The following is a 26,249-nucleotide window of genomic DNA, read 5'->3' as shown; positions in this document are numbered from 1 at the left end:
GATGCTGGTTGCTGGGGGCAGGATGCTGGTTGTTGGGGGCAGGATGCTGGTTGCTGGGGGCAGGATGCTGGACGCTAGGGGTAGAATGCAAGAAACTGGGGCAGAATGCTGGACATGGGGGCAGAATGTGACAGTGAGACACAGGAGGGGGAAGAATGTAACAGTAAGACACAGGAAGGGGCAGAATGTGAGACATGGTGCATGATTGGAGACACGGGGCATGATTGGAGACAGATGGGGCAGGGTTGGAGACAGATCGCACAGGATCATGGGGCAGGATGGATATAATGGAGACAGATGGGGCAGGATGGGGAGATCATATGGGGTAGGATGGGAGAACATATCGCTGGAGCCAGAAATCAGACACACGGGGGTCAGGATGCAGATATTATTATCATAGGGGCTAATCAATAATAAAGTTCTGGACAATCCTCTTAAGCACATAGATGGAATTAGCCTTTATATTCTTACATTGTAGATACAGCTGTAGACCATAAGCAGGATCACAAATTATTATACATAATTGTAGAGAAGGAATTTACTTTACAGTTTTATAGCTTATTTTACAAGAATAATTAGGTCAGTAGAAAGCAAACGAAAAAAAAAATCATGGTGGCACGGCTCTTCCAGTTGTCGAAGTTCATTGGGTCCCGAATAAATAATATCGATAAACATCCTGTAAGGTCATATTTTCTAATCCATTTCTAAAGGCTTTATCTGTCCAAATAATGACTGGTATAGTTGAGTCCTGCAAAAAAACAAAAAAAAAAACAAAACCCAGAATGAATAAAAATTCACTTGTGTTTTCTACAGTGTATGCCGATTAGTTAATTTAGCATGATGCAGAGGGTTATATTGGTCAGACGTTGCTAAACAGGTACAGATTGCAGGGGTTTTTAAACACTTCTACAGTCGCTCTGTGTGAACGCAGATTACCAAATGGTGATGGTGTTCTGTGCACACTGTCATGATGCCCCTGTATTCCCAGCGCGAATAGCTGGTCACAGCCCCTTTGATGCTCATCCGTTAGAACAATTGCATACTTAGTGACATGCTGACTAGTCTATTATATAAACTCAAGTGTGTGTATGTATGTGTGTGTGTATGTCCGGGATCGGCATCCGCACCGTCGCAACTACAGCCTCAAAATTTGGCACAGTCACACGTCTGGACCCCGAGAGCGTCCTAGGCTATGTTGTGAGGTGAAATTTTAACCCCGCGCGTTCCAATTCACCAATTTTGCCCCTATCTACATAATGGGGAAAAAGTGTGTGTGTGTGTATCAAGCCCTGCCCCTCATTATGATGTCATAATGGTTGCCATGGCTACGCTGATGTCATCATAGGTTGCAAGCCCCGCCGCTCATTATGATGTCATAATGGTTGACTATGGGATGGAGGATGTGTGATGGGTATATGGGCACTGGACTATGGGATGGAGGATATGTATGATGGGTATATGGGCACGGGACTATGGGATGGAGGATGTGTGATGGGTATATGGGCACTAGACTATGGGATGGAGGATATGTATGACGGGTATATGGGCACGGGACTATGGGATGGCGGATATGTATGATGGGTATATGGGCACGGGACTATGGGATGGAGGATATGTATGATGGGTATATGGGCATGGGACTATGAGATGAAGGATGTGTGATGGGTATATGGGCATGGGACTTTGGGATGGAGGATGTGTGATGGGTATATGGGCATGGGACTATGGGATGGCGGATGTGTGATGGGTATATGGGCATGGGACTATGAGATTAAGGATGTGTGATGGGTATATGGGCACTCGACTATGGGATGGAGAATATGTATGATGGGTATATGGACATGGGACTATGGGATGGAGGATGTGTGATGGGTATATGGGCATGGGACTATGGGATGGAGGATGTGTGATGGGTATATGGGCAATCGACTATGGGATGGCGAATCTGTATGATGGATATATGGGCATGGGACTATGGGATGGAGGATGTGTGATTGGTATATGGGCACTCGACTATGGGATTGAGGATAGGTATGTTGGGTATATGGGCATGGGACTATGGGATGGAGGATAATTATAATTTGTAATAACTATCCACAGTTAGTTACTATGCCCGGGCAGCGTTGGGCTCTTCAGCTAGTCTAATATATAAACCTCAAGTGTGTATGTATGTATGTATGTGTGTATGTTCGGGATTGGCATCCGCACCATCGCAGCTACAGCCACAAAATTTGGCACAGTCACACGTCTGGACCCCGAGAGTGTCCTAGGCTATGTTGTGAGGCGAAATTTTAACCCCGCGTGTTTCAATTCACCATACAATTTTGCCCCTATCTATATAATGGGGAAAAATGTGTGTGTATCTAGCCCCGCCCCTCATTATGATGTCATAATGGTTGCCATGGCGACGCTGATGTCATCATAGGTAGCAAGCCCCGCCGCTCATTATGATGTCATAATGGTTGACTATGGGATGGAGGATGTGTGATGGGTATATGGGCACTGGACTATGGGATGGAGGATGTGTGATGGGTATATGGGCACTGGACTATGGGATGGAGGATATGTATGACGGGTATATGGGCACGGGACTATGGGATGGAGGATGTATGATGGGTATATGGGCACGGGACTATGGGATGGAGGATGTGTGATGGGTATATGGCACTCGACTATGGGATGGAGGATATGTATGATGGGTATATGGGCACGGGCCTATAGGATCGTGGATATGTATGATGGGTACATGGGCATGGGACTATGGGATGGAGGATATGTATGATGGGTATATGGGCATGGAACTATGAGATGAAGGATGTGTGATGGGTATATGGGCACTCGATTATGGGATGGCGAATATGTATGATGGGTATATGGGCATGGGACTATGGGATGGAGAATATGTATGATGGGTATATGGGCATGGGACTATGGGATGGACGATGTGTGATGGGTATATGGGCACTCGACTATGGGATGGATGATATGTATGATGGGTAAATGGGCACGGGCCTATGAGATGGTGGATATGTATGATGGGTATATGGGCATGGGACTATGGGATGGAGGATAATTATAATTTGTTATAACTAACCACAGTTAGTTACTATGCCCGGGCAGCGCCGGGCTCTTCAGCTAGTTAAGAGATATTATTACTGCAGTGATGTATTTAATTTTTTGAGTATACTGTTTATGGGGGAAGGTCCTGTTACTGTGCAGAGCGACACTATGTCGCCTTTTTTTCTTCATGTGGCGTGATGTAGAAGTTGGGAAAAAATAAGTAATGTGTTCTGCAAGCGGAGCACTAGATAACTGTGTTATTTCCTGCAGAGACGAGTCCTGGCTGGAAGACGTGATGGCGATCTGAGTTGGATGAAAGATGAAAAGCAAGGATGAAGGACTTCACCTAGAGACATCACTGGTGAGTTGGTGTGTTACCTATACACTGACACTCTACACTTTATACTATATACAGAGGACCTGTGTATAATGTCACCAGTGATCACTGTGTTACCTGTACATTATATACAGAGCTCCTGTGTATAATGTCATTGATCACTATATTACCTGTACAGTCATGGCCAAAAGTTTTGAGAATGACACAAATATTATATTTTCACATGATCTGCTGGCCTCTGGTTTTTATGTGTGTTTGTCAGATGTTTTTATCACATACAGAAATATAATTGCAATCATATTATGAGTAACAAAAGGTTATATTGACAGTTAGAATGAGTTAATGCAGCAAGTCAATATTTGCAGTGTTGACCCTTCTTCTTCAGGACCTCAGCAATTCTCCCTGGCATGCTCTCAATCAACTTCTGGATCAAATCCTGACTGATAGCAGTCCATTCTTGCAAAATCAATGCTTTTATTTTGTTTGAATTTGAAGGTTTTTGTTTGTCCACCCGTCTCTTGATGATGGACCACAAGTTCTCAATGGGATTAAGATCTGGGGAGTTTCCAGGCCATGGTCCCAAAATCTCTATGTTTTGTTCCCTGAGCCATTTAGTTATCACCTTTGCTTTATGGCAAGGTGCTCCATCATGTTGAAAAAGGCATTGTTGATCACCAAACTGCTCTTGGACGGTTGGGAGAAGTTGCTCTTGGAGGACATTCCGGTACCATTCTTTATTCATGGCTGTGTTTTCAGGCAAGACTGAGAGAGAGCCCATTCCCTTGGCTGAGAAGCAACCCCACACATTATTGGTTTCAGGATGCTTGACAGTTGGCATGAGACAAGACTGGTGGTAGCGCTCACTGGTCTTCTCCGAATAAGCAGTTTTCCAGATGTCCCAAACAATCGAAAAGGGGATTCATCAGAGAAAATGACTTTACCCCAGTCCTCAGCAGTCCACTCCCTGTACCTCTTGCAGAATATCAGTCTGTCCATGATGTTTTTCCTGGAGAGAAGTGGCTTCTTTGCTGCCCTCCTTGAGACCAGGCCTTGCTCCAAGAGTCTCCGCCTCACAGCGTGTGCAGATGCACTCACACCTGCCTGCTGCCATTCCTGAGCAAGCTCTGCACTGCTGGTAGCCCGATCCCGCAGCTGAAACACTTTTAAGAGACGGTCCTGGCGCTTGCTGGTCTTTCTTGGGCGCCCTGGAGCCTTTTTGGCAACAAGGGAACCTCTCTCCTTGAAGTTCTTGATGATGCGATAGATTGTTGACTGAGGTGCAATCTTTCTAGCTGCGATACTCTTCCCTGTTAGGCCATTTTTGTGCAGTGCAATGAGGACTGCACGTGTTTCTTTAGAGATAACCATGGTTAACAGAAGAGAAACAATGATGCCAAGCACCAGCCTCCTTTTAAAGTGTCCAGTGGTGTCATTCTTACTTAATCATGACAGATTGATCTCCAGCCCTGTCCTCATCAACACCCACACCTGTGTTAATGGAACAATCACTGAAACGATGTTAGCTGGTCCTTTTAAGGCAGGGCTGCAATGATGTTGAAATGTGTTTTGGGAGATAAAGTTCATTTTCTAGGCAAATATTGACTTTGCAAGTAATTGCTGTTAAGCTGATCACTCTTTATAACATTCTGGAGTATATGCAAATTGCCATTAGAAAAAATGAAGCAGTAGACTTTGTAAAAATTAATATTTGTGTCATTCTGCTGTTCATGTCTTTGTCATAGGGCAAACTTACAAAATGAGCAAGGAAGCAAATAATTAGTTCCTTTACTGCATCTGAGCCTACAAATCTCCAAGGGTGCTAAAATTTTTGCATGGCCCATTCCCTTTTTTGTAATTTTTAAAATGTAAAAGATTAAAACAGATATAATATACATAATATACAAAGGAAATGTATCATTTTCAACTTTACACCTTTTACTGTTCACAATAGCAGTAATGCTGAACAGGGGTGTCCAAACTTTTACACGACACTGTAGCTATTTCAGAGAAATGTCCACCAATAACTTTACATGGCCAGTCGGTTCCTCCACATCTGAGAACTCTTTGTTTAAATTCATATGTAAATGAGGCTGAAGAGCTATTTGTAGATCTGAAGCCTCTGTCATTCTAAGGGCCCCGTCACACATAGCGATCTCACTAGCGAGATCGCTGCTGAGTCACAATTTTTGTGAAGCAACAGAGATCTCACCAGCGAGATCGCTGTGTGTGACAGTGATCAGCGACCGGCCCCCCTGCCGGTATTGCTGATCGCTGTAGGAAAGCCCTGGACATTTTGTTGGTCGCTGGTCTCCCGCTGTCCAGCACGCATCGCTGCGTGTGACAGGCGGGAGATCAGCGATCTGCTGGTAACTAAGGTAAACGCAGGGTTTCTAAGTGATGCATGTCCCTTAGAAACCCGCTATGTACCTTAGTTACCAGCTCCTTGCATCAGCGCGCTGGTAACTAAGTACACAGCGACACCGCACGCTGGGCATCGCTGGTGATGATCGCTGGTGAAGCTGTCTGTCTGACAGCTCACCAGTAGAGTTGAGCGAAACGGGTCGGTCATATTCAAACATCGGCGACTTTCGCTGAAGTCGGGTTTCATGAAACGAAACCCGACCATAGCGTGAGGTCGGCCACGAGGTCGGCGACCAGAGCGCCAAAGTCGCGTTTCAAAAGATGCTTCCAGCGCCCTTTTTCAGCCAATGGTGGAGGACGCATACTGTGGGCAACGCGATGACATGGGCATCGGTCACCACCATTTTTGAGAAGGGCATGCAAGTGATTGGCTTGCTTTGTGTGGCGTCACAGGGGCTATAAAAGGGCGTGCACGCCGACCGCCATCTTACTTCTGCCCATCTTAGCATAGGGAGAGCTGCTGCTGCTGATACTGTAGGGAGAGCGTAAGGCAGGGAAGAAAAACCAAAAAACTGCTTCTGCTGTTAGTGATTTCCACTTACAACACAACACTTAGTGTGCAGTGATGGGGAGGCTCTATTTTTGTGCATCAGCTCTGTTGGTTATTAGGCTGCCTTATAAGGCTCCCTGATAGCTGCATTGCTGTTTGCACACTGCTGTGCAAACTGCTTTTTTAAAAGCAAAAATACTTTTCTTCCTCTTTTCTGCACAGTTACCAAGCGTTCATTTTTCCACACTTTTTTGTGCAGCAGTCCTGCTTATTAGGCTGCCTGCGTCCATACTTGGACTGAGAGCATCATTGTCAGCGTCCTCAAATCTCTAGTGAGATTCAAATTATCACCAATACTATAGACACCCTCCACCTTGTCATACACCATCCAATTTCAGCCTGTTACATTGAGGTGTAATCTCTACTGGGCCTGAGACAATAGTTCAGCGCCCTCAAATCTATAGTGAGATTAAAATTCTCACCAATAGTAGATACACCTTCTAACCTTGTTTTACAGTACAATATAGCTGGTGGTATTTTGGGTACATTTTCACAAAAATGAGGAAGTATGGTGGAAGATGCCATGGAAGTGGGCGGGGATTGCCAGCTGGTCCCGATGGTGGTGGTGGTGGTGTTGCATCTGTTGGTAGTGGCAAAAGCACAATAGCACCTAAGGCTGGAGGTGTTGAGCCGGCGTCATCATCTGATACCACAAGGCCTCAAAGGCTCTCTTTTCTGGGAGTAGGTAAACCACTTTTAAAGCTGGAGCTTCAGGAACAACTTTTGGCTTACATTGCTGACACAGCCTCCAGCTCTCTCACCTCGTCTTCTGAAGTTTCAAAAAATAAAAGCACTGAGTCGTCGTCAGTGGAGGCTCCTGGTCAGGAACAACACCTTTCCTTGTGTCCTTCACCCCTACCAAAAGTGAAGGATGTGGCAGGCCACACTACAGATTACTCCATGGAGCTCTTTTCACATACCATGCCTGGGTTAGCAAGTCAAATCATGAATTCCCCAGTCCAAGATGAACCTGACATGGAGTGCACTGATGCACAGCCGCTGCTAGATTTTTCTGCTGGTACATTCACTCAGAGCACTACATTGTCCTTGCAGTGTACTGAGGTAGAATCAGACCCTGATGAAACTCAGGTCCCCCTTCCCGCATACTATACCACCTTACACGGTGACACAGAGGAAGGTGCACATGAAATTGAAGAGGAGGTGATGGATGACCCAGTTGCTGACCCAGATTGGCATCCATTGGGGGAAGAGGAGGAGGAGGATCCGCAGCAGGCAACGACATCACAACAGCTGTTATCTGGCAGGACCGTAGCAGTCCAGACACATGTTACAAAAACCAAAAGAGTTGCAGGACAGCTTGGCCAGACAGTCAAATTAGCACAGCGTGCAAGGTCTCAAAATGTCTTCCATAGTAGGAAGAGTGCAGTGTGGCACTTTTTTGAACAAAATCCTAATGATCAGGAAAAAGTTATCTGTAAGAAGTGCGCAAAGACCTTTAGCCGAGGGAAAAATCTGAGAAATTTGAATACCAGTTGCATGCTTAGACATTTAACCACCATGCACTTGCAAGCGTGGACGGAAAACCAAACCTCACGTACCACATGTGCACCTGCTCCGAATGAAGGTAGTCAGCAACGCTACATCGCTACCCCCACTGTAAGCCCACCGGTTAGCACACCATCAGCAGCAAATGTCGAGGTGTCATAGCAAGGGCAAAGCAGTCATGGAATCACAATTTTATTGCTATGAAAGACTGAATCTAGGCCATCAGCAACACCACCAACACCATCACCAACCCTCTCTCAGTTCGCCATGTCCACCGCTAGATCCACGATATGCCGCTCTCAAGTCCAGCTCACCCTACCAGAGACTCTGAGTAGGACAAGAAAGTACTCATTCTCTCATCCGCGTACACTGGCTTTGAAAGCCCACATTGCCAAACTAATCTCGTTAGAGATGATGATGCCCTACCGGTTGGTTGAAAGCAAAGCTTTCCGTGAGCTCATGGCCTACGCAGTACCACGCTGTTGTGAATGAGTCACCGAAGGAGGAAAAGACAAAAATACAAGCTAAGTCCAGAAAACCGGAGAGGTTGGTAGCTATCGGATTGCAGACCCCTGATCCTATCCACAACAACTAACAGTAGCCGTGGGGGGAGAACTTTCGGGAAAAGAAAGCACAGGGATTCATTTTAGATGTTACAGGATCCTTTTGGGACAAAACAGCTCCTGCACCAATCTCAGAAGCGTGCACCTCTACCTGAAATGGGAGTGAGACATCAGGTTGCCGCAAAACCGGAGCAGAAGTGAACCTTCGCTTCAGCTCCTGAAAGGAAGAAACAGCCTCCGGAGACCAATTCAGCACATCAGCACCCTTCTTAGTCAAATCAGTCAATGGTTTGGCAATACCAGAAAAATTAGCTATAAATTTACGATAAAAATTAGCAAAACCCAAAAACTTCTGGAGGGCCTTCAAAGACGTGGGCTGAACCCAATCATAAATGGCCTGTACCTTGACTGGGTCCATTTCAATAGTTGACAGAGACAAAATAAATCCCAAAAATGAAATCCTCTGTACACCATAAAGGCATTTCGATCCCTTGACATACAGGGAATTCTCCCTCAAAATCCGGAACACAGTCCGAACATGTTCCACATGAGAGTCCCAATCCTTGGAAAAGATCAAAATATCATCCAGATAGATGATCAAAAATTTATCCACCAAGTCTCGGAAAATATCATTCATGAAGCACTGGAAGACAGAAGGGGCATTAGTGAGCCCAAAAGGCATCACCAGGTACTCAAAATGTCCCTCCGGAGTATTAAACTCCGTCCTCCATTCATCCCCATGCTTAATGCGAATAAGATTATACGCCCCCCTGAGATCAAGCTTTGTAAACCAGCAAGCACCTTTAACTCTGGAGAATAGGTAATCAGGGGTAACGGATACTGATATTTAACAGTAATTTTGTTGAGGGAACGATAGTCAATACAAGGCCTTAATGACCCATCTTTCTTAGCCACGAAAAAAAACCCAGCACCTAAGGGTGAAGAGGATGGTCTAATATGACCCTTCTCCAACGACTCCATAATATAGGATCGCATAGCCTTGTGTGCTCGGGTACAGATAAATTGAAAAGTCGACCCTTGGGAAATTTACACCCAGGGCTCAGCTCAATTGCACAGTCATAACTCCTATGGGGAGGCAAAGACGCAGACTCATTCTCACTAAATACATCATAAAAATTAGCCAAATAGTCAGGAACATCATGCGACTGGGGAGAGGTGGAGAAAACAGGAGCATCACTAAGGGCACACCGACAACCCCAACTCACCACAGACACAGATTTCCAATCCAAAACTGGATTATGGATTTGCAACCAGGGAAACCCCAGAACAATGGTATCATGCACATTATGCAACACCAAAAATCTGCAATTCTCTTGATGGTCTGGGGCGACCTGCATTACCACCTGGGTCCAAAACTGAGGTTTATTCTTCGCCAAAGGAGTAGCATCAATACCCCTCAAAGGGATAGGCGTCCGCAGAGGTGTCATAGGAAATCCACAACGTTTAGCAAAATCCAAGTCCATCAGGTTCAGAGCTGCTCCCGAATCCACAAAAGCCTTAGCGGAAAATGTGGACAGGGAGCAGATCAGAGTAATTGCCAGAAGAAACTTAGGTTGAACACCACCCACAGCAAATGTGTGTGCAAAACGTTTCTCTCATTTAGGGCAGACAGAAATGATATGCGAGGCATCACCACAGAAGAAACACAGCTTATTACGCCTTATGAACTCCTGACGCTGCGCCCCAGACAAAACTCTATCACATTGCATAGGTTCAGACATTTGTTCAACAGGTGGCAACACCTCTCGTGCGGTTTTGCGTTCACGCAAACGCCGATCAACCTGTATGGCTAATGACATAGAATCGTCAAGATCAGAGGGAACAGGAAATCCCACCATAGTATCTTTTACAGTTTCTGACAAACCCTTCCGAAAGAGAGCTGCCAAGGCACCATCATTCCAGGTAGTAAGGACCGCCCACTTTCGGAATTTTTGACAGTACAACTCTGCAGAATCCTGACCCTGGCTCAATGCCAACAGGGCCTTTTCAGCCTGATCAATAGCATTAGGTTCATCATACAACAACCCCAAGGCTTGAAAAAATGCATTCACATTAGTAAGAATAGGATCATCAGGTTTCAAAGAAAACGCCCAATCCTGGGGATCACTGCTCAGCAAAGAGATGACAATTTTAACCTGCTGCACGGAGCTCCCCGACGAGTTAGGCTTCAAGGCAAAAAATAATTTACAATTATTCTTAAAATTAAAAAATTTAGACCGATCCCCAAAAAACACATCAGGAGTAGGGATCTTTGGTTCAGCAGCATGTGAATGAGCAAGATAGGTGGAAATTCCCCGCACTTCAGCAGTGAGCTGCCCCACAGGATCAGACAATTGCTTCATCTCCATAGAGGAAAAAATATACACAAAAAAAAAAAAAAATATTCTGACAAACATTTTTTTTTTTTTATTTACAATTTTTTACTGCTATTGAGTACCCTAGGATCTGCGGTATGACTGGTGATTCTGTTATGAATGAGTCACCGAAGGAGGAAAAGACAAAAATACAAGCTAAGTCGAGAAAACCGGAGAGGTTGGTAGCTATCGGATTGCAGACCCCTGATCCTATCCACAACAACTAACAGTAGCCGTGGGGGGTTCCTACAATGCCCTAGACCCCTCGATCACAGCCGGAGAACTAAATAGGCCTAAAGAAAGAAAGGGGAAATCTAAACTGCCCCAGAGCAGACCCCAAAGCAATAGGCAGCACCCCACATATAATGACGGTGAAGCACGATGAAAACACTAACACAGATAGAAAGATAGGTTGAGCAAACGATGGGGCCCAAGCTAACTAAAAAGGACAGGATAGAAAAGCTGCTGTCTGCAATCCACAAAAAACCCTACCAAAAAATGTCCCAACCGTCTGATAGGAAAAACAGGCCCTGAAGTCGCTAGGACTTCAAAATGACAATATCAGCACTCAGGTAAATTCTGAAGACAGAGCAAAGAAACAAACTGATCAGAGACAAAAATGGAACTCAGCACACCCCCGACCAGGGATGGCTGAACTCCAAAAAAGCAAGGTAAACAAAGCAAAACTAATAAGTTCAATAGCAGAGCAAAAACATATCTTTGGGAAGCAGGAATCAGACTGGTCTCCAAGAATCCAGTAGTGAAATCACCAGCGACTCAGAAGGGCGTCAGCTGCCTTATATCCAGTCAGCAGTTCCTGTTACCCAGTCATCATCTACCAGATCAGGTGTTTGGTAATCAGCCTCACTACCTTCCTTCACCAGAAGAGGGAGTTCATCAGACATCGACGGTGAAGGGGAAAATGAACTCACAACACCACGCTATGACCTACCCAGTCGGCACTTCTTTTCGTGAAAAGTCATCCCAGCCCTCCGCATGCATGTGAAAGACCGCATTGTCCATGCACTCATGCAATCAGTGAGTGGAAAGGTGCACTTCACAACAGATGCATGGTCCAGTAGGCTTGTTCAGGGCCGTTACGTGTCCATCACTGCGCACTGGGTTAATGTGGTGGATGCAGGGTCCACAGGGGACAGCGGCGGTGGGACAGTGCTGCCTATCCCATGGTATAGGAAACAGTTGGCTGTAGGCGTTCGACCCTCCTCCTCCTCCAGAAGCGAAAGCTCGTCCACAGAGCGCAGTCGCACGAGCACTCCATCCGTAGCTGCCAGTGTTGCACACGAGGTGTCCCACTATCGAACAGCTAGTGGTAAGCGTCAGCAGGCTGTGTTGAAGATGATGTGTTTGTGCGACAACAGACACACCACGGAGGTACTGGCCGACTACTTGCAGCGACAAACTATGTCATGGCTGGGCAGTCTACATCTTGAGGCAGGCAAGGTAGTCAATGATAACAGCCGGAATTTTGTGGCAGCCCTAGCCCTTTCAAAACTCAGACACATACCTTGCCTGGCTCACACCTTAAACCTGGTGGTGCAGTGCTTCCTCAATAATTATCCGGAGTTAACACCCCTGCTCCATAAGGTGCTATAACTGTGCTCGCACATCCGCCGGTCGCCCGTACACTCCAGTCATATACAGAAGCTGCAGCGATTGCTCCACCTTCCCAAGCACCGCCTAATTATTGGCGTTGCAACAAGGTGTAACTCCACCCTGCACATGGTTCAGAGGCTATGTGAACAGAGGCAGGCTGTAATTCATTTGTGGGAGGATACACGGGCAGGCAGTTTGCAGGCAGACATGGAGTTGTCTGGTGTGCAGTGGTCGAAGCTGAAAGACCTCTGTAAAGTCCTTCAGTGTTTTGAGGAATGCACATTGCTGGTAAGCGCAGACGACGTCATCATAAGCATGAACATCCCACTTATGCGTCTGCTCATGCAAACTTGGACGCACATTAAGGAGCAGGCATCTGCAGCCGAGGAGGAAGAGGAGGAGGGAAGCCTTGATGACAGTCAGCCATTGTCTGCTCAGGGAAGTCTCATGGATGAGGTGGAGGAAGAAGAGGAAGAGGAGGAGGAGTTGGATGATGGGGATGATTATTTTGGGGAGGAGGATGCTTCTCAGGGGACAAGAAAAAATGTTGGCGTGGCAAGGTCAGGTACAGGGTTTGTGCATGACTGGAGGGATGTTGATTTGCCAGAAAGTGCTCCTCCACCCAGCACTCGCAGTGCATCATTGACACCTGGAACATTGGCCCACATGTCTGATTATGCCTTGCAGATCCTAAAAAGAGACCACCGCATTGCCAATATGATGAACGACGACGACTACTGGTTGGCCAGCATCCTGGATCCATGCTATAAAAGCAAATTCCAAAACATCATGCCACAGGAGAACCTACAGCTAATATTGGCTAACAAACAAGCAACTCTGGTAAACCGTTTGTTTGAGGCATTCCCAGCACACAGCGGTGGTGATGTTTTTCCAACGAGCCGTAGGGGGCAACATGGAAGAGGTGTTCGTGGTGCACACAGCCGAAGTGGCGTTGGACACAGGGGTTTCATGACCATGTTGTGGACTGATTTTTCAAGTACCGCTCACACGACTGGTAATACTGCATCGATCGAAAGTGACAGGAGACAGCAGTTGTCAACTATGGTAACAAACTACTTCTCCCATATCGATGTTCTCCCTCACCGGTCATTCCCCTTTGACTACTGGGCCAGTAAACTTGACACCTGGCCTGAATTGGCACAATATGCCTTACAAGAGCTCGCTTGCCCTGCTGCTAGTGTGTTATCTGAGCGAGTCTTCAGTGCTGCTGGATCAATCCTGACAGAAAAAAGGACCCGTCTGTCGATCCAAAATGTTGATGATCTAGCTTTAATTAAAATGAACCATGCATGGGTTTCAAAGGATTTTGTCCCACCCTCCCCTGCTGACACGTAGGTTGCCAGAAAAATGGCTTGCCTTTGTCCTCCTCTTCCGCAGACTTCTCCAATTACTCCATTTGCAGCTGCTGAATGTCCAACATCAACATATGCCATTTTTTCCACCTCCCTAACTGGGCTGCCTCCCCCCACAGGGCCGGGGCCACCACCTGGCGCACGCACATGTGCGGGTGCCGTTGCCCTGGACAGGTGGGCACACTCTTGGGCAACGGCACTGGCACAAGGTCCCTCATAGTAGAATCAAGTGTCTCTGACGGTGGGGGTGCACACCCGCCGTCAGACACACAGGCATACTATGAGGGGCCCTGTGCCAGTACTGCCTCCCACGAGTGCACCCCCCCGCTTGCTCAGGGCACCAGCACTTGCAATACTTACCTCTCCATGCTTCACCACTGTGTAGTCTGGCCTGTTAAATACTTCACTGGGACTGCCAATACAAATTTGGTGAAATGATAGATGATGGTTAAGACGTAGCTATGCCCTGTCCTGCTGGTCTCTATCTTCAGATGATCAATGGCTTCCATTTGTTATGGACGTCGACTCACAATGAGATGCAGTTGTGGTTTATCATCAGCTTTCACGGTTTTCTGACTCACGGACGTGTGACATTCCTGCCCACATTTTTAAATGTGTCCTCTCATGCCAATCCAATAGAATCGCCTACGGCCTGTGGCTTGTCTCTTTTGCACTCCAAAGTTACCTGACAGATCATGATAGGCAGTGATTACAATGTCTACATCTGTCCCTGTGATCATAATTTGATGGAGATGAGTAACGGTGATGGGTTCCACGGTAATGTGATACAGAAAACCTTTCTTTACAAGAACTGTTTTCGCTGTCTCCACAGACAAAGTAATTGAGGGTCAGCATCGCCTCTGAGAATTCTCCCGGGAGTTTTTACCGTGATTAGTAATTCCAAAATTTTTGCAATCAGTCGACTTTCCGTCTGTACTTGTATCCATCTCATTTCCTCTTGCGGAGAGTCTGGACTGTCTTACTGAGACTGAAATATATATGAAGATTGCAAAATACCCCAACAGTGTATACTGGTGTACGCTTCGAATACATAACCCTTTTTCTACTTTTTAGATTCTTGTCTAATCCATACTGAGGCTGTGAGTGTCTTTGTCGGACTCTGGAAATATACACGCAGATTTTTAATGTTTAAACTATGCTATATATACCTGCTATCCAGTGATGCTGTACCATTTCTCAACCTTCTACAATCACGTCGAATCCATACTTGGCCTGAGACCGTCTGAGTCTGCCTCCTGATAGATAGACATAGGTTTTTAATGTTTAAACTACTCTATTTATACCTGTTATCCGGTGATACTGTACCTTTTCTCAACTTTCTACAATCTTGTCGAATCCATACTGGGCCTGAGAACATCTGAGTCTGCCTCCTGATTAGAGATGAGCGGTGTTCGAGTCGACCTGTTCGCCAAGTTAAAATTCCAGCTGTTTTGGGCGGTGTTTGAGCCGTTCGTCGAACTTGAACACTTTGCTTAAAATTCGGCTGTTCGAGGTTCTGTTCTAGAACGGTTCGTTCACCAAAATCATAACTTCATTTTAACATTAATAATGGTTTTCAATGTTAATACACTGTTTCATGGCATAGTAGCGGTGTGTGGTAGCAAGCGGTGTAGTACACCTGTCAAGGAGCTACATCGTGTGTGCTTCTAATTATTTTTTACCGCATCTTGTCCAGAAAATCCTTTTGGGCCTTGTAGCACTGTCTGCTACTCAGCAGAGGAGCCCACCAGTGAACCTAGCTATGCCGCCTGTTTATGAAAGAACCAGTTTTTGACAGCATTTAGCACAGTTAATACTTTGAGCCTAGTAACTGTGTCTGCTACTCATCAGAGGAGCCCACCCGTGAACCAAGCTGTGCCACCTGTTTATGTAAGAACCATTTTTTAACTCCATTTAGCCCAGTGAATACTTTGGGACTAGTACCGGTGTCTACTGCTCAGCAGAGGAGCCCATCTGTGAACCTAGCTATGCCGCCTGTTTAGGTAAGTACTGACTGCTACTCAGCAGAGTTGCCCACCCGTGAACCAAGCTATGCCGCCTGTTTAAGTAAGAACTGCATGCTACTCAGCATAGGAGCCCAACTGTTAAGCAAACTACAGCACCTGTGGTTTGGACACTTAATTTTTTCATTTTTTCTGGAATGCCGGTTAGGCCTAGTTCCGGAATTCCGGTTGACCTGCACTTACAGGGAAATCCTCGCTCGCGGGGAAGAATTGGAATCCCAGATCCCCATCACTAACGGGGTTCAGCTGGTCATCTGCACCTGTAAGCGACACACGCTGGACCTTTCCAGCGCGCATGCAGCCCCGGACATGTAAGGGCATGACAGACCTGTTATTGATCAATCTCGCGTGCCAGAGCCTCGCGTGTCCCTTTAGTAAGCTTGACGCGTACCGCGGGGGCATGCTGGAGTCTCGTTCGTTAATGGAATTAAGCTGACAAATCGCTAGCACAACTAAAAACGGACATCCACCACCACCCACAGAATCGACAAAGCTTGCAATCTGTCAATCTTTTCTGTAGCTGGCATGGTTGAGGTTTCCCGGGTGGAGTCGAATTAAGTCGCAGGCTCCACTCCTGGTGGTGCCCTTCTGGACATTCCTTTAAGGTTCAGCTTTGCAACCATACTGCCTCGGAAACCAAACACTTTGCCTTCATGGACGCTGTTCGGAGGTTCGTGGGAATAACGCCGCCCGATCGGCAGTTGGCCTAATTTATGGTGGGAAGTCCGACGGTATATGATCGTCTTCGATTTCAGATTTTTACTGTTTTTTGGTATTTTACATTTTTATTCCAGCCTTTCTTGACTTCATAAGGGCATGACATGCCTATATCTGTGTCTCCTCCTCCTTTTACTCCTCCACCTCTTTTCTATATGTAGTTGCCGTTTTCCATATGTTATTTTTGTATTCTGAGCATTTTGTCTGCTTTGGGACACCTTTTAAGGTGTTTTGTAATTGTTTTCTATGTGTTTGCCTGCCATTGTTTTTAATGGTGTTCGACGTTGTTCGTCGAACGTTCAACAAACATTCGACGAACTTGCCTCGTGTTCGACGAACCAAACTAACTGGAACACTAGCGGGGTGGCTCAACACTACTCCTGATATATAGACGTACATTTTTAATGTTTAAACTATACTATATATACCTGGTATCTGGTGATACTGTACCTTTTCTTCCAGGAAGTCCTCGTCCACCCACCACTCTAAGTGTATCATTGACACCTGGAACATTGTCCCATATGTGTGATTATTTTTTGTGGATCTTCTTGTTATATTGTGGTGTGATCCATCCTGAGTGTGTGACATTCTGTGGGTTACTCCTGTATACAGCTCTACACTTGTGATACATTACCCATTTACTGCTTTTTATATTCTGGTCTAATCCAAACTGACCAAGTGAGAGTTATTTTCTGACTGTGGAAATAAATACTGAGATTGACAACAATGACCCCTACACTGTACTCTTCAGATCCATTACCGTTTTATGGCTTTATATATTGTGTTGTAATCCATACTGAGCCTGATAGCGTCTGTGTCTGCCTTCTGAAATATCTACGGAGATTTAGAATGTTTAAACTATACTATATATACCTGCTATCTGATGATACTGTACACTTTTTCTACTTTTTATATTCTTGTCTAATCCATACTGAGCCTGTGAGCGTCTCTGTGTGACTGATGGTATATATAGGGAGATTGACAATCATCCTTTGACTGTATAGAGCTGTACACTTTTGATACAGTACAATATGTCTGATGTTATTTTGGGTTGATTTTCTGCAACATTTTGAAGTTTGGTGGAAGAGGCCACGGACGCGGGCGTGAGGGGGCCAGCTGGTGCTGATGGTGGTGGTGCATCTGCTGGTAGTGGCAAAAGCACAATAGCAGCTAAGGCAGGAGGTGTTGAGCCTGTGTCATGGTCTGGCTCCGGAACGCCTGGAAGGCTACCTTTTCTGGGAGTAGGTTAACCACTTTTAAAGCCGTAGCATCAGGAACTGGTTTTGGCTTACATTGCCTAAACAGACTCCAGCAAATATGCTAAAGTTTCAAAAAATGCAAGCACTGAGTCGTCAAATGCTGGCTCCTGGTCATGAAGAACCCCTTTCCTTGTGTCCTTCACCCCCACCAAAAGTGAATAATGCAGCAGGCCACACTTCACATTAGTTCATGTAGCTCTTTCTATCATACCATGCCTGGGTTATCAAGTCAAATCGTGAATTCCCCAGTCCAAGATGAATCTGACATGGAGTGTGTGTGGCCAGCCAGGGCAGTGGGGTTAATCAGTACCGGGCCGGTGTCTCAGAGGGATGTGTCACGTTGGTGGTGATGATGACCCGTTCCGTGGCCCTGGGCGTCCATGCAAAGGGATGAATAATGTTTATAGGTGAATGATACATGACGCTACCTGTGGTTTCTGATCAGATTGACCCGCTTTGCAGTGTCGCTTCTCTGGGACAGATGTTCTGGTGCAGCTAAGATGTAGAAGCCCTGCACAGGTAGGGCCGTAGTCGCAGGGCAGATGAAAGAGTTGGTAGATGGTGTGCAGTGCAGGATGTAGCAGAGCCGTGCGCCAGGCGCAGGAGAAAGATGACAGACACAGTCGAGCAGTTCCTTTACCTGTGCTTGGTAAGTGCCGTCCAGGACCCAGAGTACAGATGGAGAAGGAGTTGGTCAGCCTGGAAGCAAATTTGGAATTCTCTCTCTGCAGATAGGTAGTATGGCCTCCGTTCTAGCGCTTATCTGAGGTACTCGCAGTACTGAGTTCACTGAAGTTCCCCCTGTTGACTCTCTTTTGGAACTTTCTCCTATGGCAGGCAGCCATAGCCTTTTCCTTCTGGCTCACACACGTCGCTGCTGGGGCCTCCGAGCCTTAGTTGGGAACAGAGCATTTACAGCTGCTACTTCCTCCGGTTTCTGCTGCAGGACCGTCAATGTCCCTACAAACTCGGAGACCGGAATCCCGACCATGCGCTCCAGCTAGGAGTGAGCCTTAACTCTGCTCATCCTCCAGCTCCCCTTCCCATCACAGACTGCCCTAACTTACCTCCTCCCGACCACAGAGAGCAGCTCCTCAGCAGTCCGGTTCAGAGGTCTCCCTGCTGGCCTTGAGTGGAAACTGTGTTGTGTGTTGGTTTAACTGCTAGAGAGATCCTTCATTGCTCCCAAGCATGACATCACACTCCCTAGGAGGAAGGTAATGCCACTGTGGCGCCGGACACCTGGGGGCGCCACAAGTGCACTGATGCCCAGCCACTGCTAGATGATTCTGCTGGTACATTGACCCAGACCACTACATTCCCCTCGCACTCTACACAGTCAGAATCTGACCCTGATGAAACTCAGGTTCCCCTTCCCGCATACTATACCACCTTACACGGTGACAAAGAGGAAGGTGCAGATGAAAGTGCAGGTTCCTTGAGAAGGTGGGGGGGGCATACTCATGGGCGACGGCACTGGCACAGGGCCCCTCATAGTACGCAAAAGTGTCTCTGCCAGTGGGAGGACCGACCTGCCATCAGACACACCGCCGTACTATGAGGGGCCCTGTGCCAGTGCCGTCGCCAACGAGTGGGCCCCCCTGCTTGCTCAGGATCACAGCACTCGCAAAGTTGAAGTACTTACCTCTCCCTGCTCCACCGCCGTGACATCTTCCGCGTTTCCTGACAGTGACATTCTGGTCAGAGAGCGCGATGACATCACATCTATACGCCCTCTGCCTAAACCGTCCAAGTGCAGTGACATGGAAGATGGGGATAACGAGGAGTGCAGACTAGTACAGGGATTCCCTAGCGAGGAGACTTATTTAATTGTTTTCAATGTTGGGACAGCTATTTTTGGGGAGCACAATACTCTGGAGAATTATATATGAGGCCCACCATACACTGGAGCATTCCAAAGGTGGACATCAGACACTGGAGCAGCATTTACAGGGCCCATTATGCACTGGAGCATTAGAAATGGGGCCCATTATATATGGAGCATTATTTGGGCCCATAACACAGTGGAGCTTCATCCATGGGGACCAACATATACTGTAGCATTATGTGGACGCTCATCATATACTGTTTCAAACATTATATGGGACCAATGATTCTGTATGGAAAAATATATGGGCCTCATTACTCTGTATAGCGCACTATGCGGTGGCCATAAAACTGTATGGAGTAATATACTGTCTGTTTTTGGAGCTATTGGAGAATTTAAAATGGATATCAGTCATGAGATGTAAGAAGTGAAGTATTTTTTATTGTACTGTACCGCTATTTGCCGTATCAGAGGATCATGAATTGTGGCATGTGTTAAAGGAGCCCAGTGACACTTTGGCCCAAGGCCCACGAAAATCTGAAGCCAGCCCTACCCCCCCCACAACTTTAGCCAAATAACCCTCAGTCTTCAATGCCTAAGTATTATAAAGTAAATTAAGGTTGACAAGCTTAAGTAATAAGAATTGATGTTTTTGGCATTAAAATGGGCACAGTAGGTGTGTTTCCTGTCCTCCACTCCCTGCCGACCTTGGTTCCCCATTGACTTGCATTGGGTTTCGTGTTTCAGTCGGCCTTCGACTTTTCACGATAATCGGCCGATTTCGTTTGACCCGACTTTTGAGAAAGTCGGGTTTCATGAAACCCAACTCGACCTGAAAAAAGGCAAAGTCGCTCATCTCTACTCACCAGCGATCATGTAGCGACTCACCGGCGATCCTGACACGTTGATAGCGATGCACCAGCGATCCCGACAACGATATGTGTGAAGGGGCCCTAAGGGGCCCGTCACACATAGCAACGCACCAGCAATCCCGACAACGATATTACCTTGTCAGGATCGCTGGTATGTCGCTACATGTTCGCTGGTGAGCTGCCAAACAGGCAGCTTCACCAGCGATCAGCACCAGCGACACGTGGGTAACAAGCAATGCACTTCACTTAGTTACCCACTGTGTACCTTAGCTACCAGCGAGCTGGTGCAGGGAGCTGGTAACCAAGGTACACATCGGGTTTCTAAGCGGCGCGGCACTTAGAAACCCGATGTGTACCTTGATTACCAGCTCCCTGCACCTGCGTGCTGGTAACCAAGGTACACATCGGGTTTCTAAGTGCTGCGCACCGCTTAGAAACCCGATGTTTACCTTAGTTACCAGCTCGCTGATCGCTGGTCTCCCGCCTGTCACACGCAGCGATCAAAAAAATGTCCTGGCCATTCCAGGACGATCAGCAATACCCGGCAAGGGGGCCGGTCGCTGAGAAGTGTCACACACAGCGATCTCGCTGGTGAGGTTGCTGTTGCTTCACAAAACTTGTGACTCAGCAGCGATCTCGCTAGCGAGATCGCTATGTGTGACGGGGCTTAACTCTATTCCCTGACCAGCACCTCCTCCCCTTCCATGACTGACTGATCATTTGTCGGAAGTCACAGAGAATAATAGGAAAAAAAAAAAAAGAAGTTCCAGCGCCAGGAATGGAAAATTAAAAATCCATTTTATTGTGCCATTGCATATTAAAATTCCAGCAGGTACAGCATATCTGTCGGATGACTACAGAACAACGCGTTTCGACGCCTCAGGTCTTAATGATTAAGACCTGAGGCGTCGAAACGCGTTGTTCTGTAGTCATCCGACAGATATGCTGTACCTGCTGGAATTTTAATATGCAATGGCACAATAAAATGGATTTTTAATTTTCCATTCCTGGCGCTGGAACTTCTTTTTTTTTTTCCTATTATTGATTGACTGCCTAGTCAAATCCGTGCGCAGGATCTGGATCCTACCAGCAAGGCAGTGCGGTGAGCTGGATTAATTTCTCTTTTTTTATTCACAGAGAATAAAGGCTGTCAGTCAAGCAGTAGGAGATGTCGCAAGGAATAGAGCTGGAAAGGCAGGCACTTCACGTCTACAAATAGTTCTTCAAATTCATTTGCATATTAATTCAAATGCTGATTTCTCAGCAGTAACAGAGGAATAGAATGGCTATGTAAAGGTATCACTGGACCTGTATTTGAAAGATATACTTGTGCATATACTGTAACTAGTTTGGGAGCTGAAATCCTGCAGAAGAATTCTCTTTAAGTCTAAGAGTGTGTTACAAGAGATTCTTATCTGGGGGCGTGTACTTCTTCCTCAGAATTAGTGATGGGCGAACCCCTGGATGTTCGGGTCCAGCGGGTCCTGCCGAACAGTTAAGAAAAAAATTTGGTTCCAAACCCTATTCTTATGAATGGGGCTCTGAACATCCAGTGCTTGCCACACTGTCATGTGCATGACAGTGCGGCAAACACTACCTCTGATCAGTGGTAAGATCAATACTGGCAGTCAGATCGCTGTGGCTCCCTTACTGTCAGATGACAGTGTGAGCCCGCAGCTGTGACCAGAGATAAAAAGTTTACCTATGGTCACAGGCGTTGGCTGATTGGACTACTACTTCAACCTTCTATGCCTCCTGCCTCTAATAATAGCGAGAACAGGCGGCAGCTGATGAGAGTTTTGCGCTATAAATAAACAAATTTAAAAAGTGTGGATTTCCCTGTATTTTTGCTAACAAGCCAGGCAAAACTAATAGCTGTGGGCTGCAATTCTCAGTTATCAGCTTAGCAAGGCTGGTTATCAAGAATAGAGTGCCCCCCACTTGTTTTTGTTTTAATTATTTAAATAATGAAAAAAATGGTGTGGGGTCCTGCCATTTTTGACAAGCTATAGAAGACAGCCAGGGGCTGGTATTCTCAGGCTGGTAAGAGGCCATGGATATTGGCCATCGCAGCAGCCCGCAGCCACCTCAGAAAAGGTACATCTTCCCATTTGCCATGTAGCAGTGGCAAGTGGGGTTCATGCTTGTGGGGTTGATGTCACCTGTGTATTGTCCTGTGACATCAAACCCATCGGTTAGTAATGGAGAGGCATCTATAAGACACCTATCCATTACTAATCCTATAGTTTTATTGTAAATAAACACACAGCTAGAATAAAGTCCTTTATTTCAAATAAAAAAACATACTTTTACCGCTTTAAATTTAAAAATAACAAACACAGTTATACGCGCCTAAAGCCCATTCCATTGAATCTCTGGTCCCCTGTGAAAAAAAAGATAAAAAAAATACAACCATATCCCTCACCTGTCCAACATTCTGTCCCACGTCGTAATCCATTTCTGGGATAAATAGTTTTCAACCTGAATGGTGCCAAGATGTGACTATGCAGGCTGAGAACCACTGGTGAATGAGCAGCCTCAGTGACTAGTGGTGATGTCATCGTGGTTACCGCAGGTCACTGTGGCTGCTTTCCCAGACAGACGCTGTCCCTGATAAGCAGCCTTGCTAAAGCTGACAGCTAAGACTGGTTTCACATTCGCGCATTTTACATGCAACACACGGCGCTGCTAAGCCCCGCCCCCTGCCCACCCCATCCGGTCATCGCCTCCTACTATCGCACACGGCTGCATGCGATCTGTGCACCCTATCTTTAGCATAGGGAGCGCAGACCGTGCGCTGGGCGTGCGCTAGTAGGATTTTGGCGTGCGCTGCGCACTTTTGAAGGTGTGCCGGTGTGTGCTGAACAGATCATGTTGCATTTTGGCGCGCTCGGCGCACCTTCAAAAGTGCGCCAAAATCCTACTAGCGCACAGCCAACGCACGGTCTGCGCACCCTATGCTAAAGATAGGGTGCGCAGATCGCATGCAGCCGTGTGCAATAGTAGGAGGCGATGACCGGATGGGGCAGGCAGGGGGTGGGGCTTGGCGGCGCCGTGCGCTGCATGTAAAATGCGCGAATGTGAAACCAGCCTAAGGGTTGCAAACCGCAGCTGTCAGTATTTTCCTGGTTGGTTATCAAAAATACAGGGGAACCCACACTGTTTTTTTATTTATTTATAGCACAGGCGGCGGTTGATGAATACTCCCATCAGCTGCCACACAGTAGCACGGACGTTCTGGTGAAGTCTGTGTGCGGGGTCTGTGCCCGAACAGTAGGTGTTCGGTACAGACCCCAAACTTTACTGTTCGGGTTCGCCAATCATTCAAGTCGTTTTTTTTACAATTACTTTTAAACGCTAAAAGCAGTTTTGTTATTATGGCAATAAACTGTCAGCGTAACATTGTGAAAGACTTTCACCTGATAAAAAGAGAGGGTCCAGCCATAGTTGTTCTGGCACAGTCAATATGGTTTTGACAGTGTGTTTCTGACAGCATGTTTAGCAGAATCATTACCCCAAAGGATTCCACACTGATTAACTCCTTCTCTCCTTGCAGATTTTTATTTTTTTTTTTATTTTTCCTCCCCTTCTGTCAAAAGCAATAACTTTCCTAAATTTCCATCAGACTCATGAGGACTTGTTGTATTGTGGGACAAGTTGTAGTCTTGGATGATATCATTTCTTTTACCATACGATGGGCTGAAAAATCCAAGTGGAATGAAATGGTGATAAAAAATTGCAACTCCGTTTTTGTCAATTGTTTTGACACTGTTCATTGTATGGTAAAATTGAACTGAAAAATAGAGATGAGCCGATCGCTTTGTGCAACTCCAGTCCGAGTTTGTACTCTCTGGCCATGGACAGGAGCTGCGAACAATTCCTGACTTTCCGGGTGCCCAAAGTCATCTTCTGAATTTCTGTGCTGGTGCATTGTCAAAATTATACATATATTTGACATATTGATAGTTTTATGTAGCTTTTTTTAATGGAGGTGTGTCGACTGAAAACTGCATGTCTGGAGTTATGATAACTACGAGGACCGGATGGTAGGCAGCGAGCAGCGGGGGAGGTGAAAATTGGGCATTGAGACAAGTATAAGTTCTTTTTTGTTTTTTAAACTTTTGCTAGTTTACCACCATGTAGGTGAATTCAAGCCAAGAAAATTTATTCAGTTGTACTAAAATTAATCTTTCATTTCTGGACGCTTACATGTTTATGCAAAAACTTCATGTAATAAACTTAATTTGTTCTTTGACAGCATTTACTGCATCACAACTGTGCTGTCTAACATTACCCTAAAGTGCCTCGTGCTTTGAAAGACCTGGCAGGTGTGTAGATTAAAGGGGCAGCTCATTGGTACCTTCTACTATAAGCAGGTACCGGGATGCAGTAATGTTGGGAAGGCTGAGCAAGGGTTAACAGTAATGCAATTTAATTCCAGTAGTATCAGTACTGGCAGATAACAAAACAACAGCAATAATGCAGGGTGCAACACATAAATGCAGTTAAGAGGGATATTTAAAGCAAACTTAGGCTGCCAGCATTGCACTACCCTAGACAGAAATGCATCTATGTATATGCAGAGCAAAGAGCATTACAACTAGCTGGAAAATACATTGCACCATATACATCACTAATAAAACACTGCACGGTGGCTGCATAATGGCTAGCTAGCACAGATACAGTATATTGCACAAACACATAACTGTATTAACCCTCACCAGAATCCGCTTGACAGAAGCAGTGATTTGTAGGGAAAACCAGGAACACGTGTTTGTGTAACTCAGAGATCTGGGGAGAAAATGGCTACAAGTTCTCTAGCCCTGGGGAAACTGAAGGGGCAGTTCTAATCAGAACAAGCTATTAAAGGGAAAGACTCCTAAATCCAGGAACAGGAACAGGGGACGACTAATGACATCTAGTGGTCATAACTGGTACAGCACTTATGAAATTACTTGCTGCACATAAATAGGCAGAACAAGGGTTGCAGTACCAGCAATGGCCGGTATGAAGTCTTGAGGCATTACCCACCAACACGCAAACAAGCTTTTGATGGCAACGGGAGGTTTCCAGCTCTGCTCGTTGAGCCCCTAGTCCATCAATTTGTACAGCTGAAATGGGTAATGACGTGGAAGTCTCTACTCAGTTTTTGCTCAGCTGCACACCTGCCAACCGGGGGTAAATAATGCTCATGGTCCGTCATCTAGCACTCGCTTCTCAATGCGAGCACTGCAAACTATATGGCTGTGTGCCCGACACTCTGCGTGCTCCCTGGTTCTGTGGGGCCCGCATGTAACTTCTCCCTGGCCTCAGCACTGCACTCTCTCTGTGTCTCCAGCACACACCCTTGTTCACTGTCTGCCGGTGGGAAACTTCAGACTCTTCCTGCTCTCTGCTTCCCCTGCTTACCACACCCCCCTCTCACCAGGTCATGGGTCCTGTTCGGTTCCCCAATCTTTCCCCCCCGGCAACTCTGGACGCCGCCCTGACAGTTCCGGACCCGGCATCAAGCAGGAACCCGCATCCCAGACTTCCTCCTTACACTACCACAAATAATATGTAAGGGAATTTCTCCAGTGACCACTTTTCCTAAACTGGTTGCGAGTGACTGTCACAAGACATTGTAGATTAACTTTTCCCTTTTTTCACATGGGAACATTTTAGCTCATACGCAGGCACCTTTTCAATGCATCAGAATTACACTTCATCATGGAGTAAGTAGATTACCCGCAAATTTCTGCACATTGCTC

General features: G+C 46.3%; 1 long non-coding RNA gene across 1 annotated transcript; it reads right to left on the bottom strand.

Annotated features, from left to right (window-relative positions):
- Positions 1–434: 434 nt before the first annotated feature.
- LOC141091206 (uncharacterized) lies at positions 435–25,350 on the bottom strand. The gene is made up of 2 exons (XR_012232450.1): positions 25,221–25,350; positions 435–748 (listed from the first exon to the last, which is right to left on the bottom strand). It is a non-coding gene; the product is annotated as an uncharacterized lncRNA (long non-coding RNA).
- Positions 25,351–26,249: the final 899 nt, after the last annotated feature.

This window comes from Dendrobates tinctorius, unplaced genomic scaffold (genome assembly GCF_039654945.1).
Source record: "Dendrobates tinctorius isolate UK_male_01 unplaced genomic scaffold, ASM3965494v1 ptg000049l, whole genome shotgun sequence".
In the NCBI taxonomy this organism is placed as follows: Eukaryota; Metazoa; Chordata; class Amphibia; order Anura; family Dendrobatidae; genus Dendrobates; species Dendrobates tinctorius.
The sequence above is the reverse complement of the archived record's forward strand: the minus strand, read 5'-3'. Positions and strand labels throughout refer to the sequence as shown.